The sequence below is a fragment of the Schistocerca serialis genome, chromosome 3 (assembly GCF_023864345.2).
Source record: "Schistocerca serialis cubense isolate TAMUIC-IGC-003099 chromosome 3, iqSchSeri2.2, whole genome shotgun sequence".
NCBI classification, from domain to species: Eukaryota; Metazoa; Arthropoda; class Insecta; order Orthoptera; family Acrididae; genus Schistocerca; species Schistocerca serialis.
Genome location: NC_064640.1, coordinates 475,530,406 through 475,548,601, shown reverse-complemented (window position 1 = coordinate 475,548,601; position 18,196 = coordinate 475,530,406).

Here is an 18,196-nt window from a genome sequence, read left to right as displayed (position 1 = left end):
ACATATTGGTCGCGAGAGAACAGCAGCTGCACTAATGTTTGAAACAATTCTCATTCATTCTTTCATCTCAGTTGCACGTTTTTAAATGCATGACACATATCGAATTCTCAGAATGATCTTCAGTTGATTCTATACAGGCTGAAACGTTATTTGTTTGACATGTCTCCATTCCTCCACCATCTCGTATTGGTACCTACTTGTCTATTGTCGCACAGCATATTTGTGGTTATCCATGATCAAGAGTCTCTTCCAACAGTTATCTGTCAGAAGTTAGTACATAAGGATAAGTGTTTTGCACCGTTTACTGCCTGGAAATGAAGTGATTCTTAGGCCCGAATAACGCGATATTACAGTAAACCGCAGTTGCTTTTTGAATTTCTGTGTAAAGCCCTTATAGACTGAATTGCCTTCTGTTGCTACCAAAACTACTTGACAGTGTGGGGGAACCAGTTACATGTTCCACTGAATGACCCTTGTTGTGATGCATATGTTTTGCTACTCGTTTGTATAATGCCACACATGTAGAGCGAAATTGATAGTGTGCTATTCCACCTCCACATGAAGTCTAAAAAACATTCCACTCTGTCCATGAAACTGCTCTCTACCATCACAAGTTTATCACTGGAAACACGATGAAGGCAGCGTCTAAACAACATAAAATTGGTGTGGAGTGTACTATATGTTTGGATACGCCTATGATTAAAACACTGCTGGAAACAAAATACTGCACCATCAAGGACTGTGTTCACTGGCTCAAGGGTACAGAGTTCACTGCGTGATAGTCCAGATGATTACAGTTTCAGAAAAACTGTATGAATTGTTCAAGAGGAAGAGCTTTACAAATTGAGGAAGTCAGTAACGTGTTAGTTCACCTCTGGCCCTTATACAAGCTGTTATTCAGCATGGCACTGCATGAGACTAATTTTCGTTAAATTGTCAAACTCCCATAGGTTCTTCATTGGGGAAATATCCGCTTAAGCTTCTGGCCAGGGTTCGGCAAGCACGAAGAAGAACTGTAGTATGTAGGTGGGCAATATCTTGCTGAAATGTAAGATCAGGATGGTTTATCATGAAGGGCAACAAAGCGGGGTGTAGAATATCGTTGACGTACCACTGTGTCGTAAGGCTGCCACGGATAACAACCAACAAGGCCCTGCTATGAAACAAAATAGTGCCCCAAACCATCAGTCAAGGTAGTCGGGCCATACGGTGGGTGAGGATAAGACTGGTATCCCACCAGCGTCTGGGAAGTGTCCAGAACCATTTTCGCTTGTCATCAGGGCCTGGAATTTCAATAACTGGCGCAGGATTGTCTCCAATGACCAGTCTCGCTTCAGACTGAGCCGCGATGACCAGCAAAGACTTGTCTGGAGACGGTCACAGTTCTCAAAGTGTGCTGTACGCTGATGAGGTGCATGGCTGTTGAGGTGGAACCGTCGTTTGTGGGCAGCCTCTGCGGAAACTGCCACACCTCATTTGCATAAGGCTGATGTAGAAACAAGGGGGTGTGTCTAGGTGGTACCAATGTGATTGTTACTTACTATACTCCCTGATAACTATTAATGATCTGGACTAACATTCAGATTCATAGCAAGACCCTTTGGTTGTCATCTGCACCATCCATACAGCACAGCAGTAAGTCGACGGTATTCTATGCCACGTTACGTTGCCCTTCATGACAAGTCATCCTGTGCCTGTATCTCAGCCAGATAAAGCCCTTACATACTCGGCAAGTGTATCTACTACTCGTCCTCGTGTTTGTGACACCCTACCTTTCCCAGAAGGTCGCCCTCGGCGGCTCAGCATTTGTTTGCAGCGTTTGGGCTTGGTGACCCCAGAATTCCTGATCTGCGGACTGGTAAGCGCCACCAGTCCTCTGTCAGTGTAAGATGTGGTCATGCTTCAGCGACCACAGTATGGGGCAGCAGTGGAACGTTATGTGTCATAGGTAATGAGGATACCGGCTTCGCCACACAGATCGCGAGACTGGTAAAAACCCCTTTAAAAGGTCACCATTCTCAAAGTGTGCTGTACGCTGATGAGGTGCAAGTCTGTTAAGGTGGAACAGTCGTTAGTGAGCAGCCTCTGCGGAAACTGCCACACCTCATTTGCATAGGGCTGACCAGGAAACACGGGGATGTGTCTAGGTGGACTTTTATGTCCTTAGATTCTCGTGGGATCTTTTTTTTTCTTTATTGTTGTTTTAAACACCTTGTACAAAGGTGGGCTGTCAGCAGCACAGTACGCTGCTCTTCAGCCGCGAGTGGTACAATATCTGACATAAAGGAGGTACAGATAATACAATAAAAATGGCGGGCAAGAACTGTAGAAACGAAAAACAATATACACAAAGCCGTTCATGCTGGACAAGAAAAAACATTAAAACCTTTTGACACGGCGCGGCGCACAAAACACGGACGACTGCGACGGCACAGGTGAACGGTGGTGGCGTGATGACGAAAGAACACTAAACACAACACGAAGGCACACACACGAGACACTGATGGCGATGATCTCCGGCGCGCGTATGCCCGCTGGGCGTGTACGAGTCCGGGGACCTGCCAAGAGAGGAGGAGGGGGGTGGGAGAGGGAGAGGGGAGAGCAGAGATGCCAAGGGCAGGGGAGATAGGGGGGAGGAAGGAAGGGAGGAAGGAAGGGGGAAGGGAGCCCTGGGGGAAGAGGGGTGGAGGAAGGGGGGAATGGGGAAAAGGAGAGAGAAGGGAGGTAGGGTGCCCAAAGGAAAAAACACAGGAAGTGGGAGGGGAGGATCAAAGATGATAGGAGGGGTAGATGGAGGAGAGGAAGGCATCACCAGGGAGTGGGAGCTGGCGAAAGTCACCTTGGGAGAGGGTAAGGAGGGTGGAGAGATGGAGACTGGGTTGGATGTGGTCTCGTGGGCCCGAGATGAAACCCTCCCAATTTTCTCCCTCTCCTACCACCGGACTGGGCAGGCCGCTGATAGCGTCAACACCCTGTCGACTAAGAGACCTCTCGTAGCCAGTTTTCCAGAGTAAATGGTGGTCCATTGATAGTGACAGAGCAAATTATCTCACGAAATAAGCATCAAACGAAAAAACTACAAAGAACGAACTCGTCTAGCTTGAAAGGGGAAACCAGATGGCGCTATGGTTGGCCTGCTAGATGGAGCTGCCATAGGTCAAACGGATATCAACTTCGTTTCTTTTAAATAGGAACCCCATTTTCTATTACTTATTCGGTTAGTACATAAATAAATATGAATCTTTTAGTTGGACAACTTTTTTCACTTTGTGATAGATGGCGCTGTAATAGTCTTAAACATATAAGTACGTGATATCACGTAACATTCAGCCAGTGTGGACGGTATTTGCTTCGTGATGCATTACCTGTGTTAAAGTGGACCGCTTACCAATTGCGGAAAAGGTCGATATCATGTTGATGTATGGCTATTGTGATCAAAATGCCCAACGGGCGTGTGCTACGTATGCTGCTCGGTATCCTGGACGACATCATCCAAGTGTCCGGACCGTTCACCGGATAGTTACGTTATTTAAGGAAACAGGAAGTGTTCAGCCACATGTGAAACGTCAACTACGACCTGCAACAAATGATGATGCCAAAGTAGGTGTTTTAGCTGCTGTCGCGGCTAATCCGCGCATCAGTAGCAGACAAATTGCGCGAGAATCGGGAACCTCAAAAACGACGGTGTTGAGGATGCTACATGAACATCGAATGCACCCGTACCATTTTTCTATGCACCAGGAATTGCGTGGCGACGACTTTGAACGTCATGTACAGTTCTGCCCTGGGCACAAGAGAAAGTACGGGACGATGACAGATTTTTTGCACGCGTTCTATTTAGCGACGAAGCGTCATTCAGCAACAGCGGTAACGTAAACCGGCATAATATGCACTATTGGGCAACGGGAAATCCACGATGGCTGCGACAAGTGGAACATCGCAGTCTAAATGGTGCAATGTCTGCTGATTTCCTGCGTAATGATCTACCGATGTTACTACAAGATGTTTCACTGCATGACAGAATGGCGATGTATTTCCAACATGTTGGATGTCTGGCACATAGCTCGTGTGCGGTTGAAGCGGTAATGAATAGCATATTTCATGGCAGGTGGATTGGTCATCGAAGCACATTCACCGGATCTGACGTCCCCGGATTTCTTTCTGTAGGGAAAGTTGAAGGATATTTGCTATCGTGATGCACCGACAACGCCTGACAACATGCGTCAGCGCATTGTCAATGCATGTGCGAACATTACTGAAGGCGAACTACTCGCTGTTGAGAGGCATGTCGTTACACGCATTGCCAAATGCATTGAGGTTGACGGACATCATTTTGAGCATTTATTGCATTACTGTGGTATTAACAGGTAATCACGGCGTAACAGCATGCGTTCTCAGAAAGGATAAGTTCACAAAGGTACATGAATCACACTGGAACAACCGAAATAAAATGTTCAACGGTTCTGTACTTTAATTTAAAAATCCTACCTGTTACCAACTGTTCGTCTAACATTGTGAGCCATATGTTTGTGACTATTACAGCGCCATATATCGGAAAGCGAAAAATGTGGTCCAACTAAGAGATTCATATTTCTTTATGTACTACAAGAAAATTTAATAAAAAATGGGGGTTCCTATTTTAAAAAACGCTGTTGATATCCGTCTGACCTATGGCAGCGTCATCTAGCGGGCCAACCATAGCGCCATCTGGTTTCCACCTTCAAGCTAGACAAGTTTCGTACTTTGTAGTTTTTTCGTTTGACGCTTATTTCGTGAGATATTTGGCCCGGTCTCGATGAATGAACCACCCTGTATATTATAAAAGTAAGTGTGCAATGTGCGTGCCGCTAAAACACAGAAAAGAGCCCCGGTACGTTCAAGGGAGCTATATGGCGTGGTAGGTCTTTGTCCCCCATCCATCAAGAAGATTCCCATTTTTACCTAAAGGGCTTGCTTTCGAAGGTATAACGGCTGGGAAGTTTTCTCCTCTAGAAATTTCTAGATTCCGGAACATTCTATAGTATTCAAGAGCATTCCAGAGTATCAGAGGCATTCTGCAACATTGCAGAATGTTCTGGAATGTCCCACAATGATCCAGGATTTTCTGGGTTGTTTGCGACTAGTCTGGAACATTCGGGAAACTCCCGGAACATCCCAGGTCATTGTGGAAGATTCCAGAACACTCTTGATTTTTTCGAAATGTTCTGGAAAATTGTGTACCATACGAAGCCTGTTTGGAATGTTCTGGAATTCGTCCCTGGTAGGCGTATATAAAGCAAGAGCCGTCGTGGGTTCGAAAGTCACTCTCTTATCAGTGACGAAGGGTGGAACCGAAAAAGTAGTACAGTGAGTGTATAAAAACAAACAGTGAAGTGTATTTCAAGCAGTACAGTGACTGAATACAAATCGAAAATAAAGTATGAAATGTGCACAAAGTGGAGTTAGTGCATTTGATAGGAAAAAGTCGATTTTATTTATATTTTAGATAATGCTGAAACGTAAAAGAGATGAATATTTTGCAGGCTCTGAAGCAAAACGGTGAAAACAAGAACAGGAAAAAACTATGAGAAGCAGAGAAGTCTAATAACAACGAAATGGACGGAGTGAAGAATCAAAAACTGCAACACAATCTTATAATAAAAGACTGCGAACTCAAGCCAGCCACGAAAATATCACCCTGCGAGAAGCGCGGACGGGGACAAGTAAACAGTACATCCTAACAAATGGTTCAAATGGCTCTGAGCGCTATGGGACTTAAGTACTGAGGTCATCAGTCCCCTAGAACTTAGAACTACTTAAACCTAACTAACCTAAGGACATCACACACAGCCATGCCCGAGGCAGGATTCGAACCTGCGACCGTAGCGGTCATGCGGTTCCAAACTGACGCGCTTAGAACCGCACGGCCACACCGGCCGGCAGTACATCCTAACATGAAGCATTGCACTATGACCCGACGAAAGAATATAACAAACGCGAACACGTCGTAATCAGAAAAATGGATAACCTCTGCCAATTCTGCAAACTGAAAAAATTCAGTAGACAACAACCAGGATCCTGTTGCAGGAACAGAAAAATTCGATTACCATCACTGGAAGCACCTTCGCAGGAATTTTTATATTACATGACCGGGGAAACTCCAGAATCAAAAGACTTTCCTCAAAATATAAAAGAGTACAACGACTGCTTCCAAATTACTTCTATCGGTGTCATTTCATTTAACACTAAGAAAGATGAAATCAATTATGCGTTTTCCATCCAAGGACAAATCTGTCACGTCATGGCATAATTATTACCACTACCCAGCAAAGACCATAAATTTCTGCGAGCAAATTTGATTGAAAATAATGAAACGGAAAATGCTCAACCGTGCAAAAATGTCAGACATGGCTCACCGATTCCGCTCAAATTTGGCAGGTCACTTGTGTACAACCTGAAACGTACGACTATAAGATATTTTGGATCAACGCTCTCCCGTTTTTGAGAAAATCGCCTCTAAAGGTTATGATCAGCAATCGACGCCATATAGGCGGGATCGTTAGATAACTGTAAATAGTGCATTTTTCGTCATCAGGTATGGAGTCCACAAATGTATACATTTCCAGAAATCTAGGGAAGAAACTTTTACCACTGCCCCCTATGTACCCACATGGCAAACACTTTTCGCCGAGCGCGTCGATAGCGCAACGTCCAAGGTAACACCGGCAAGGTAGCTCAGCGTCTTCGGTCAGAGGATTAGTTCCTCTGTGCAATAAAAAATACTGAGTGAAGGGATCTACAATTACCTTCAACGGGTGTCATGGGATGTCCACCCCGATTAAATGCGACGAACTATAACGAACAATATGACACATTATTAAAAAAAAAAAAAAAAGGCAGTTGGCTGGGAAGCGGAGTATCCGAGTTCGAATCTCGAGGAAACCTAGCAGATGTTATTCTTCTCGTTCGTATTTTTCCATATCTCAATCGATACGAGTAGGAGGAGGCAAGTAAGTCAATAAGGAATAATAAAAAGGTAGGCAAATAAATTTCTCAAACCTCTTGGGATAGTAAACAACCAACGTAAGATGTCACTCCTGGTCACTTTACAATGGCCCTTCCAGTCGCTGTTACGTGTCCTCACTTTCCTGGGAACAACTATATGGATGGCACTTGTCATACAAACATTAGAAGCAAATCTACTCATGGTGCCAAGAAAATCTAATGAATGTAATCTTTCGACAGCTGCACTGTTCCTCTCGAAGTGTCGGCGGAAGACAGACTTGGTTTACATTTAAAATTATGTCTTTTTCTTGAATTAATTTTGATGAGTACCACCAGTGCCTCAAAAATCAGTGCTGAAAGTTGGTTATGAATTATTCTGTTTATAGTTATTTCATCCGCCCGGATGCACAATGCCCGCTGAGTTTCCAGAAGCACACTGCAATTCTGAAGCCTCGAAACCAAGAATTTAGCATGGCGATAGAAACAATCATCACACGGCTAGCACACAGGTGTGCAGTTTGGCGGTATTACTTTTACCATACACGTCGGTTGACGCTCGTCATCTATAAACATGGTGACAAACATTAGAGTATTAGTTTGTCCAACCCAGGAATCCAATATTAGACAAAACTTGTTATCAGCAACGTATGGTTTGGAAACATTCTCAAGAAATGTTCTGTAAATCGCATTTGTCAATTTCCCGGATTTGGAGGAAGTAATGTAAACGTTTTTCAACGAGTCGGCTATGCGATTGACCTCTTCTATAACCCGAGGACCAAATTTAACAATCGTTTCCTGTAAACACAGGGAGACCTTAGGCAATGCTTTATTAGAGGCTGTGATGGTATATTGTGCCGTGTACGAACGTGTTTTTTTTTGTTTTACCAACTTCGACAAGGGTTCGTTTTTCTCCCTTATGCGATAACGTGCGTCGAATGTTGACTCGATATTCGCATCCTGTTTGATGGGTGTTGATCACGTAATCACGAGGTCATAAGCGAAGACGTTTTCGTGCTGAAAAGAGCTGCTACTTTCTGTATATCTTCTACATTATCTACCTCCTTGTGGGAGACGTATTTCGTGCCGTGGCGTTGACGAACTTTGTAGTCCGATTTGAAATTCCTTGCCCAAGATAATTTTGCAGCAAACGTAAAATCCTTGTCGCGTATATTGAAGCGCTGCACCTGCAGCCCACTCCTGGAGCACTCTCGTTGTTACATTCTCGTTACGATGACGAGATTCGACAAATCGGTCGTATGTTCACTTATTCATCGTTTAGTATTTGTCGTATCTCTTCTCTCCTTTAACAATATCATTTCCCTCTAATTCTAGGTCCTTCTTCCTTTCCAGGACTCTTCTTGCTCCATTCTTATGCAGTGTCTGTGGGTTCCAATTTTGATGATTCCTGGATAGCGCTACGGCTTTTACTTTTACTACAAGGGGTATAGCGCTGTAGTTCAATCGTTTAATAACCCGTTCGGAGTCAAAACAAAAGCCATTTACTCCGTCAGCTCCAAAAATAGCCGCTCGTATCAATCTGGAACCCCAAAAAACAGAACTGCCAGCTTCTAGTAGTGCATTGAGGATACATCAGCCTTGCAACACTTTTACGAACCAAAACACAGCGTCCACATAGCGTCGGTAACTTACCGCTTGCCGTCGTCCGCGAGAGGCTCCAATATTTCAGTGCTGGTCGAACGATGTACATCCTCCATTATTCATTTTATGCAATTGAAGGACATGACACAGACAACAATAGCTAGTTACTACAGTGTAAACAGGAAAGCTAATTACTGCAAACTAAATACAGTGCAAGTCATATGTTAGTTACGGAAGGTCACTGTATTCTTTCACAAAACATATTTTACTCGGAGCATTAACGATGTGTAATCATAACACGTATCCTCGAGGTCCGCGGCAGCCTAATGATGGAAAACAACTCTTTCCGATTGACTTATGTAAGGTTCGTGCTAGATATCCTCACTCTTCGAGTTTCACTACTTTGATATGTCCGCCCCGATAGCAGCCGGCACAGTAACTCAGCGTGTTCGGTCAGAGAGCTGGCTGGCTTCTGTAAAAAAAATCTGAGTGAAAAGATCAACAACGAACTTCAACGAATGTCATGTGACGTGCGCTACGACGAAATACAACGAACCATAACGAACAAAAAAAAAAAAAATTCTGAGTGGTCAGCGTGATGGATTGTCGTCCAACGGGCCCGGGTTCGATACCCGGCTGGGTCTGGGATTTTCTCGGCTCACAGACTGGGTCTTGTGCCGTCTTCATCATCATTTCATCCCCATCCGGCGCGCAGGTCGCCCAATGTGGCGTCGAATGTAATAAGACCTGCACCTAGGCGGCCGGACCTGCCCCGTAAGGTGCCTCCCGGCCAATGACGCCAAACGCTCATTTCCATTTTACCACTATGATACAACAAATAGGCATCCGGGACAACATATCTCTCCCTGCGTACATTCTGTCCCTTGTCTCGCTGTAAACAAGCGTCGCGCGGTTGGTTATCAGTAGTCTCTCGTGAGGAATTCGCAACACTCTTGGAGTCGTTTTCATGTAACAAGGCTTAAAAGTTTAATTCTTCACTAATTCACGTCGTTTGGGAAATTAGCTTGCCTACCTTATTACAATTATTATTCCGTGTTGAGTTACGTACCTTATTATCCTTCATATCCCTAAAAATTCTGATATGGGAAACTACAATTTAAAAAAGTGAAAACCGTACAGTTTCCTCGAGATTCGGACGCTGGTTCTCCGCTTCCCAGCCGGTTGCCTCAGGCGTTGCGCTGTCGGCGCTCTGGGCAAAAAGCGTTCATAAGCGGCAGCTGTAAAAATTTCTTTCCTCGATTTCTGGAAAAGTATGCATTTGCGGATCCCACATCTGATGATGAAAAATGTTCTGTTTACAACTATCTACCGATTCCACCAATTTTGAGTCGATTGTTAATCATAACCTTTAGGAGTGATTTTCACAGAGACGATTGGGTGTTGAGCCGAAATACATTTTAGGTTCTACAAAAGCGACCTTCCCAATTTGACACGAATCGGTTGGCCGTGTCTGAGGCCTTCTCATTGTGAGACGTGAAGTCGTCCAAGATGTACAGAGCATTTTACGCAAATACAATCAACCGATTTACATATTCAAAACAGCACTAGACGTAATGATTTCTGATGACTATAAGGTTATAACTCGAACCGTCATATTCAAAACAGCACTCGACCTAATGATTTCAGATAACTATAAGGTTATAACTCGAACCGTCAAAAGACTACCTGGAGAACACTAACATCTGTTTAATGCACCTCAGGTAGACGAAGTCGCAGTCGTAATTGTGGACACTGAAAACACGAGCCGTGAAGTAATTTTAAAACGAAGAAGATAAGACTACAACCCATTGCAGAGGCACATCGTTCATATGATGTCCTCCAATATCCATTAATATCTCTGGACAGAGAGGACGGATATCATTTTGATGTGAAACAAAATCAATCTGAAATAGGCGTAGAAACAAACAAAAAAGTCACATCCAAGGAGTTATATGCTTACCGCTTAATGATCAGAGACAATGAAACACACAATCACATTCTCAGCACTCGCCGCTTATTCTAACAACTGCTAGAAGATAAATATGCAAAAACAGAAGCGGAACGGACGCTTTACACTAGACTGAATCAGAGAAACTACGCATGGAGACGCAATCATAAATGACGGATACACTGACGACATTGGAACAAAGGTTGTGTTACCCTCATCATACATAGCAAGTTCGAGACACGTGCCCGAATACACTCAAGATGCTATGACCTATAAAGGAAGATATGGACGACCTGGGGTCTTCATAACATTCCCATGCAACTCGTCGTGGCCAGAAATCAAAGAACAACTAAGATGCGGATAAGACCCCATGCATCGACACGACATAATAGGCCGCGTTTTACGACAAAATCAAATAAGATTTATTGAAGTCTTCACGAAATACCACATCTTTGGAACTTTTAGATCCTGTATATACACACTCGAGTGCCAAAAACGAGGACTAGCTCACTCACATAATATCAAATGGCTACACTACGGAATTCATCCCACAGATATCGACAAAATCATCCAAGCTGAATTTTCCAAATCATAAGAAGTTCCGAAACTTAACGACATATTTGTGAAAAACATGATTCGCGGGCCATGACAGCCATTAAACACCAATTCGACATGTATGAACGATGGGCAATGTACAAATAAATAGCAAAAGCCACACTAGGACGACACACAAACCGGAGTTGATGGCCACTCCAAATACAGAACACGGTCACCCAAAAGTGGTGGCTTCAAAGCAAAAATACGAATACTAATTAGCGACGAATTGGAAACGGAAAGTCAATGGGCAGTACTATATAACGCACTAGTTTCCAACATGTTCGAAGCACACATAAACGTAGAATTCAGTGAAATCCATGAAATATGTCTGTGATCATACAAACAATGGCAGTGATATCGCAGCATTTCAAATAGCCAAAGACAGCGAACAGCAAAACAGAAACGATGCGTTCCTCATGTATGAAATGGGAAGATACATCAACAGTAACGAAGCAGCGTGGCGGATTTTCTATTTTACCATACACGAACGCTAACCAACTGTTCAACATCTAACAATACGTTTGCATAATGGACAGAGAGTTTACTTCACAAAAGACACCACCAGAGAAACTGCAAAGTGAAACACCTCAGAACACCAAATTAACGGTTTGTTACCAGCTGTGACAAACGGATGCATTCGCGAAAACGTTACTGTACGTCGACGTGCCTACCTATTTTACGTGGAACCCAACAAGAAAAATCTTTCAACGACGCAACAAGGAATTCCAGTAGAAGATCATTCAGGAATCATGAAAACTGGCGCACGAAGCCGAGTACACACCGTGTGGCGTCGCAGCTATGACACGACTGCAGGTTTTTGCAGTAAGTTTTGTTACGTTATAGCAAGCTGTCTGGAAGCCTGCAGTACAGTAGCATTCGGCGGCGGCCGATTTATGGTCTGCCGTATGCGTCTTAGCCACACCTGTCGCTAAAGCGGGCCGTGGGAATGCTCACTGTGGCACGTACTAAAATCAGTTATTAACCTCACCTAAGAAACTAAATAACTATGTTAAATATTATTTATTTTATTCCAAGTTTGGTACATGACTTTTTGTTATTCAGACGAACTTTGTGCGAAAATTTAATACCGCTACCTATAACAGTTTCGGACAAATAAAAAACCCATTAAAATTACTTAACCGACATTTAAAAAAGTAAATTCAGACCGGAACAATAACAGTTTATATTTCTTTTGTTATTTGATAACAGTAAGAGCGCTCTCAGTATGCTTATTTATTTTATAAAGATTTTCAATTCTAAACTTTCGATAATTTCTCTTTCGTGATGAAAATAACAGTTTAAAAGTTAATATTTACATTTTGTGTTAGGGTGAGAGTAAATGAAAGTGAATGGGAGTGTGTATATGGGACATACGTCAAATTTCAATTCTACAGGGTGTTACAAAAAGGTACGGCCAAACTTTCAGGAAACATTCCTCACACACAAATAAAGAAAAGATGTTATGTGGACAAATAACTTTTTCGGACACGTCTAACATGATCTCCTCGTCCCGCAGCTAGTCCACGACTCACTGAATGCCGTTGCTCTCAGGGAATATAACTCATTCCAATGCGCGGGAAAGAGTTTACTCTGATTAGCTGATCAAAACGAACAGCCAATAAGATCAATCTTTCAAGATCATATTCGCGCTTAAACTGTTTTACTCGAATCAACATTCGCAGATGTTAGAGCTCATTTTAGTTTCGTCAGTATGTACTGTACTTCCTCGATTCACCGCCAGTTGGCCCAATTGAAAGAAGGTAATGTTAACTTTGATGCTTGTGTTGACATGCGACTCATTGCTCTACAGTACTAGCATCAAGCACATCAGTAGGTAGCATCAACAGGTTAGTGTTCATCACGAACGTGGTTTTGCAGTCAGTGCAATATTTACAAACGCGGAGTTGGCAGATGCCCATTTGATGTATGGATTAGCACGGGGCAATAGCCGTGGCGCAGTACGTTTGTATCGAGACAGATTTCCAGAACGAAGGTGTCCCAACAGGAAGACTTTGGATGCAATTGATCGGCGTCTTAGGGAACACGGAACACTCCAGCCTATGACTCGCGACTGGGGAAGACCTAGAATGACGAGGACACCTGCAATGGACGAGGCAATTCTTCGTGCAGTTGACGATAACCCTAATGTCAGCGTCAGAGAAGTTGCCGCTGTACAAGGTAACGTTGACCACGTCACTGTATGGAGAGTGCTACGGGAGAACCAGTTGTTTCCGTAGCATGTACAGCCTGTGCAGGCGCTATCAGCAGCTGATTGGCCTCCACGGGTACACTTCTGCGAATGGTTCATCCTACAATGTGTCAATCCCCATTTTAGTGCAAATGCTCTTTACGGATGAGGCTTCATTCCAACGTGATCAAATTGTAAATTTTCACAATCAACATGTGTGGGCTGACGAGAATCGGCACGCAATTGTGAAATCACGTCATCAACACAGATTTTCTGTAAACTTTTGGGCAGACATTGTTGGTGATGTATTGATTGGGCCCCACCTTCTTCCACCCACGCTCAATGGAGCACGTTATCATGATTTCATACGGTATACTCTACCTGTGCTGCTAGAACATGTGCCTTTACAAGTACGACACAACATGTGGATCATGCACGATGGAGCTCCTGCACATTTCAGTCGAAGTGTTCGTACGCTTTTCAACAACAGATTCGGTGACCGATGGATTGGTAGAGGCGGACCAATTCCATGGCCTCCACGCTCTCCTGACCTCAACCCTCTTGACTTTCATTTATGGGGGCATTTGAAAGTTCTTGTCTACGCAACCCCGTTACAAAATGTAGAGACTCTTCGTGCTCGTATTGTGGTCGGCTGTGATACAATACGCGATTCTACAGGGCTGCATCAGCGCATCAGGGATTCCATGCGACGGAGGGTGGATGCATGTATCCTCGCTAACGGAGGACATTTTGAACATTTCCTGTAACAAAGTGTTTGAAGTCACGCTGGTACGTTCTGTTGTTGTGTGTTTCCATTCCATGATTAATGTGATTTGAAGAGAAGTAATAAAATGAGCTCTAACATGGAAAGTAAGCGCTTCCGGACACATGTCCACATAACATATTTTATTTCTTTGTGTGTGAGGAATGTTTCCTGAAAGTTTGGCCGTACCTTTTTGTAACACCCTGTATATTGTATTACACCTTACGTGACTAGCAAGTGTTACGCCACCAGGGTGTCATGAAAACTGTAAATCACCCTAACTGGCAGATGACGTATGTCTACGAGTGTTAGCTTTTGTAATAAGGCAGCCAGAAAGGTAATAAGAGGATAATCATTTCTAAAGTGTATTTCAAACATAGTTCTCTCATAGTTTTCGTTTGGTTTGGTTTGGTGGAACATTTTGTTAATATTTGCAACATGAAATGACATAAATGCATCTGCGAATGTTGATTGGAGTAAAACAGTTTAAGCGCGAATATGATCTTGAAAGATTGATCTGATTGGCTGTTCGTTTTGATCAAATAATCAAAGTAAACTCCTTCCCGCGCATTGGAATGAGTTACATTCCCTGAAAGCAACGGCATTCAGTGAGTCGTGGACTAGCTGCAGGACGAGGAGATCATGTTAGACGTGTCCGAAAAAGTTATTTGTAAAACGAAGAAGTGACCGTTATTCCGCGCTCGGTTTATATCGCCGCGCAAGCAGATGCATTTACAGATAGTTGTGTGAAGTTTGGGAGACTTTGAAGTGTTTGTTATAGAGAAAACCGCGTTTGAAACTATCTGCCTTTGTGAAGAATTCTGCGTGCCGTGTTCAGTATGCATTTACAGAACATTATTTGGCGAGCATCTTCCTTTGAAGAATCCACTGAATAGGACCGACTGTGAAACTCATTTTGTAGCAGCTTATTGACTGTATTAATATCGTAATATTTCGGGTTGGACTTAGTACATTTTTGGCTGTCTTGCGTGTGATATAAGCTGCATGAACTAGTAGTAGATCTGCTACCGACGTAAATGTGGGCTTGTTGACACCATAACTAAAAGACAATAAAAACATTAGTATCGAGAAGCGGACATTTTCAATGAAGGAAGGCAGCATCCACATTTGCCCGTTATTGCTAGAGATTTGAAGGCTTATTTTGTTAACTAAGTGAAGCGGACTATGCATTCGTAAGTATGGACGATGGTTTTCTTCAACGCTGCTTTTAACATCGTCTACATAGTACCTACGAATGCAGAGCAACGGATGGTGAACGAACGCTGTACTGAGGTAGATGTACATTAATCTGCAGCTTGCTTCACTTAGTGCTAGCGAACTTTTTAACATCCGAACAACGCCGAAAGTTTCTATCTCCGGATGTTGCTAAATGAAATACAGGAACCAACAAGTTTCACAGATCTCAAGGCTGTTGACGGTTACTCATGCCTGTCGTGCAGAGAAGCTAGCCAACGTTGAGGACTACTGAAAAACAACAAGCACTGGAAATTAACACTGCCGGCTGGAGTGGCCGAGCGGTTCTAGGTGCTACAGTCTGGAAACGCGCGACCACTGCGGTCGCAGGTTCGAATCCTGCCTCGGGCATGGATGTGTGTAATGTCCTTAGGTTAGTTAGGTTTAAGCAGTTCTAAGTTCTAGGGGACTGATGACCACAGCAGTTAAGTCCCATAGTGCTCAGAGACATTTGAACCATTTTTGAATTAACACTACACGAAGCCTCACTCTCAGCTTTAGTTGAACAAATGAGGGATCAATTCGCCATAGTTCTAACAACATGTAACCCATCGAATCTAAAACAGCTATGGGACTCCTTCAAAAAGAGTATGAGTGATGACACGGTGTATCAAATCCTACAAGTTCATCCTGAACTGACCATGTAAATCAAGTTCGAAATTACAAAGGAAGAAAACTACTACATCAACGACTATACTTCAGTACATTGCTCACAATCCACTCCTCAATTGCAAATAAAACCAAATTTACAACGTTAGCATGTTCTGGATCGACAACAATACCGAAGGATTTGTTTAGTTGGACGCACCAGACGCCACCGGGAAATCGTTTCTAAGAAATCTACTGCTGGCGGATATACGTGCTAAACAATACATCGCACTTACACTTGCATCATCCAGTATTCCAGCCACTCTTACGGAAGGAAGACGAACCGCCCATTCTGCCCTACAGCTACCCTTGAATATAGCTGAAGAACAGTTGCCGTTGTGAACTTCTAAAGCAAGCTAAAATTATATTCTGGGATGAGTGCACAAAGGCACACAAAAAACAATCGAAGCCATGGACAGAACATTACAAAGCTTACGAGCAAACTCTGAAATAATGAGGGATCTCTACTTATACTCTCAAGAGGTTTTCGGTACACACTTACATTTATACCCAAGTCAACATCAGCAGACGAGATCAGAGAATGCTTTAAAAAATCACATCGCTGGCCTCAAATACAAATACAGTCACTACCAAAAATATGAGGGTTGAACTATCGAAAGACGAAACAACAGCACATTTTGCTGAACTGTTTTTACAAATAGGCGAAGGCACATATCGTACTGACCAGTCGACCGGCCTCATTAAACTCAACAGCGATTTCTGCAACATAGCCACTGCCGAAAACGAACTTATCGACCAAACGGATTCAAACATTGTTCACAACTACACTCCCGGAAATTGAAATAAGAACACCGTGAATTCATTGTCCCAGGAAGGGGAAACTTTATTGACACATTCCTGGGGTCAGATACATCACATGATCACACTGACAGAACCACAGGCACATAGACACAGGCAACAGAGCATGCACAATGTCGGCACTAGTACAGTGTATATCCACCTTTCGCAGCAATGCAGGCTGCTATTCTACCATGGAGACGATCGTAGAGATGCTGGATGTAGTCCTGTGGAACGGCTTGCCATGTCATTTCCACCTGGCGCCTCAGTTGGACCAGCGTTCGTGCTGGACGTGCAGACCGCGTGAGACGATGCTTCATCCAGTCCCAACCATGCTCAATGGGGGACAGATCCGGAGATCTTGCTGGCCAGGGTAGTTGACTTACACCTTCTAGAGCACGTTGGGTGGCACGGGATACATGCGGACGTGCATTGTCCTGTTGGAACAGCAAGTTCACTTGCCGGTCTAGGAATGGTAGAACGATGGGTTCGATGACGGTTTGGATGTAACGTGCACTATTCAGTGTCCCCTCGACGATCACCAGTGGTGTACGGCCAGTGTAGGAGATCGCTCCCCACACCATGATGCCGGGTGTTGGCCCTGTGTGCCTCAGTCGTAGGCAGTCCTGACTGTGGCGCTCACCTGCACGGCGCCAAACAAGCATACGAGCATCATTGGCACCAAGGCAGAAGCGACTCTCATCGCTGAAGACGACACGTCTCCATTCGTCCCTCCATTCACGCCTGTCGCGACACCACTGGAGGCGGGCTGCACGATGTTGGGGCGTGAGCGGAAGACGGCCTAACGGTGTGCGGGACCGTAGCCCAGCTTCATGGAGACGGTTGCTAATGGTCCTCGCCGATACCCCAGGAGCAACAGTGTCCCTAATTTGCTGGGAAGTGGCGGTGCGGTCCCCTACGGCACTGCGTAGGATCCTACGGTCTTGGCGTGCATCCGTGCGTCGCTGCGGTCCGGTCCCAGGTCGACGGGCACGTGCACCTTCCGCCGACCACTGGCGACAACATCGATGTACTGTGGAGACCTCACGCCTCACGTGTTGAGCAATTCGGCGGTACGTCCACCCGGCCTCCCGCATGCCCACTATACGCCCTCGCTCAAAGTCCGTCAACTGCACATACGGTTCACGTCCACGCTGTCGCGGCATGCTACCAGTGTTAAAGACTGCGATGGAGCTCCGTATGCCACGGCAAACTGGCTGACACTGACGGCGGCGGTGCACAAATGTTGCGCAGCTAGCGCCATTCGACGGCCAACACCACGGTTCCTGGTGTGTCCGCTGTGCCGTGCGTGTGATCATTGCTCGTACAGCCCTCTCGCAGTGTCCGGAGCAAGTATGGTGGGTCTGACATACCGGTGTCAATGTGTTCTTTTTTCCATTTCCAGGAGTGTATATTA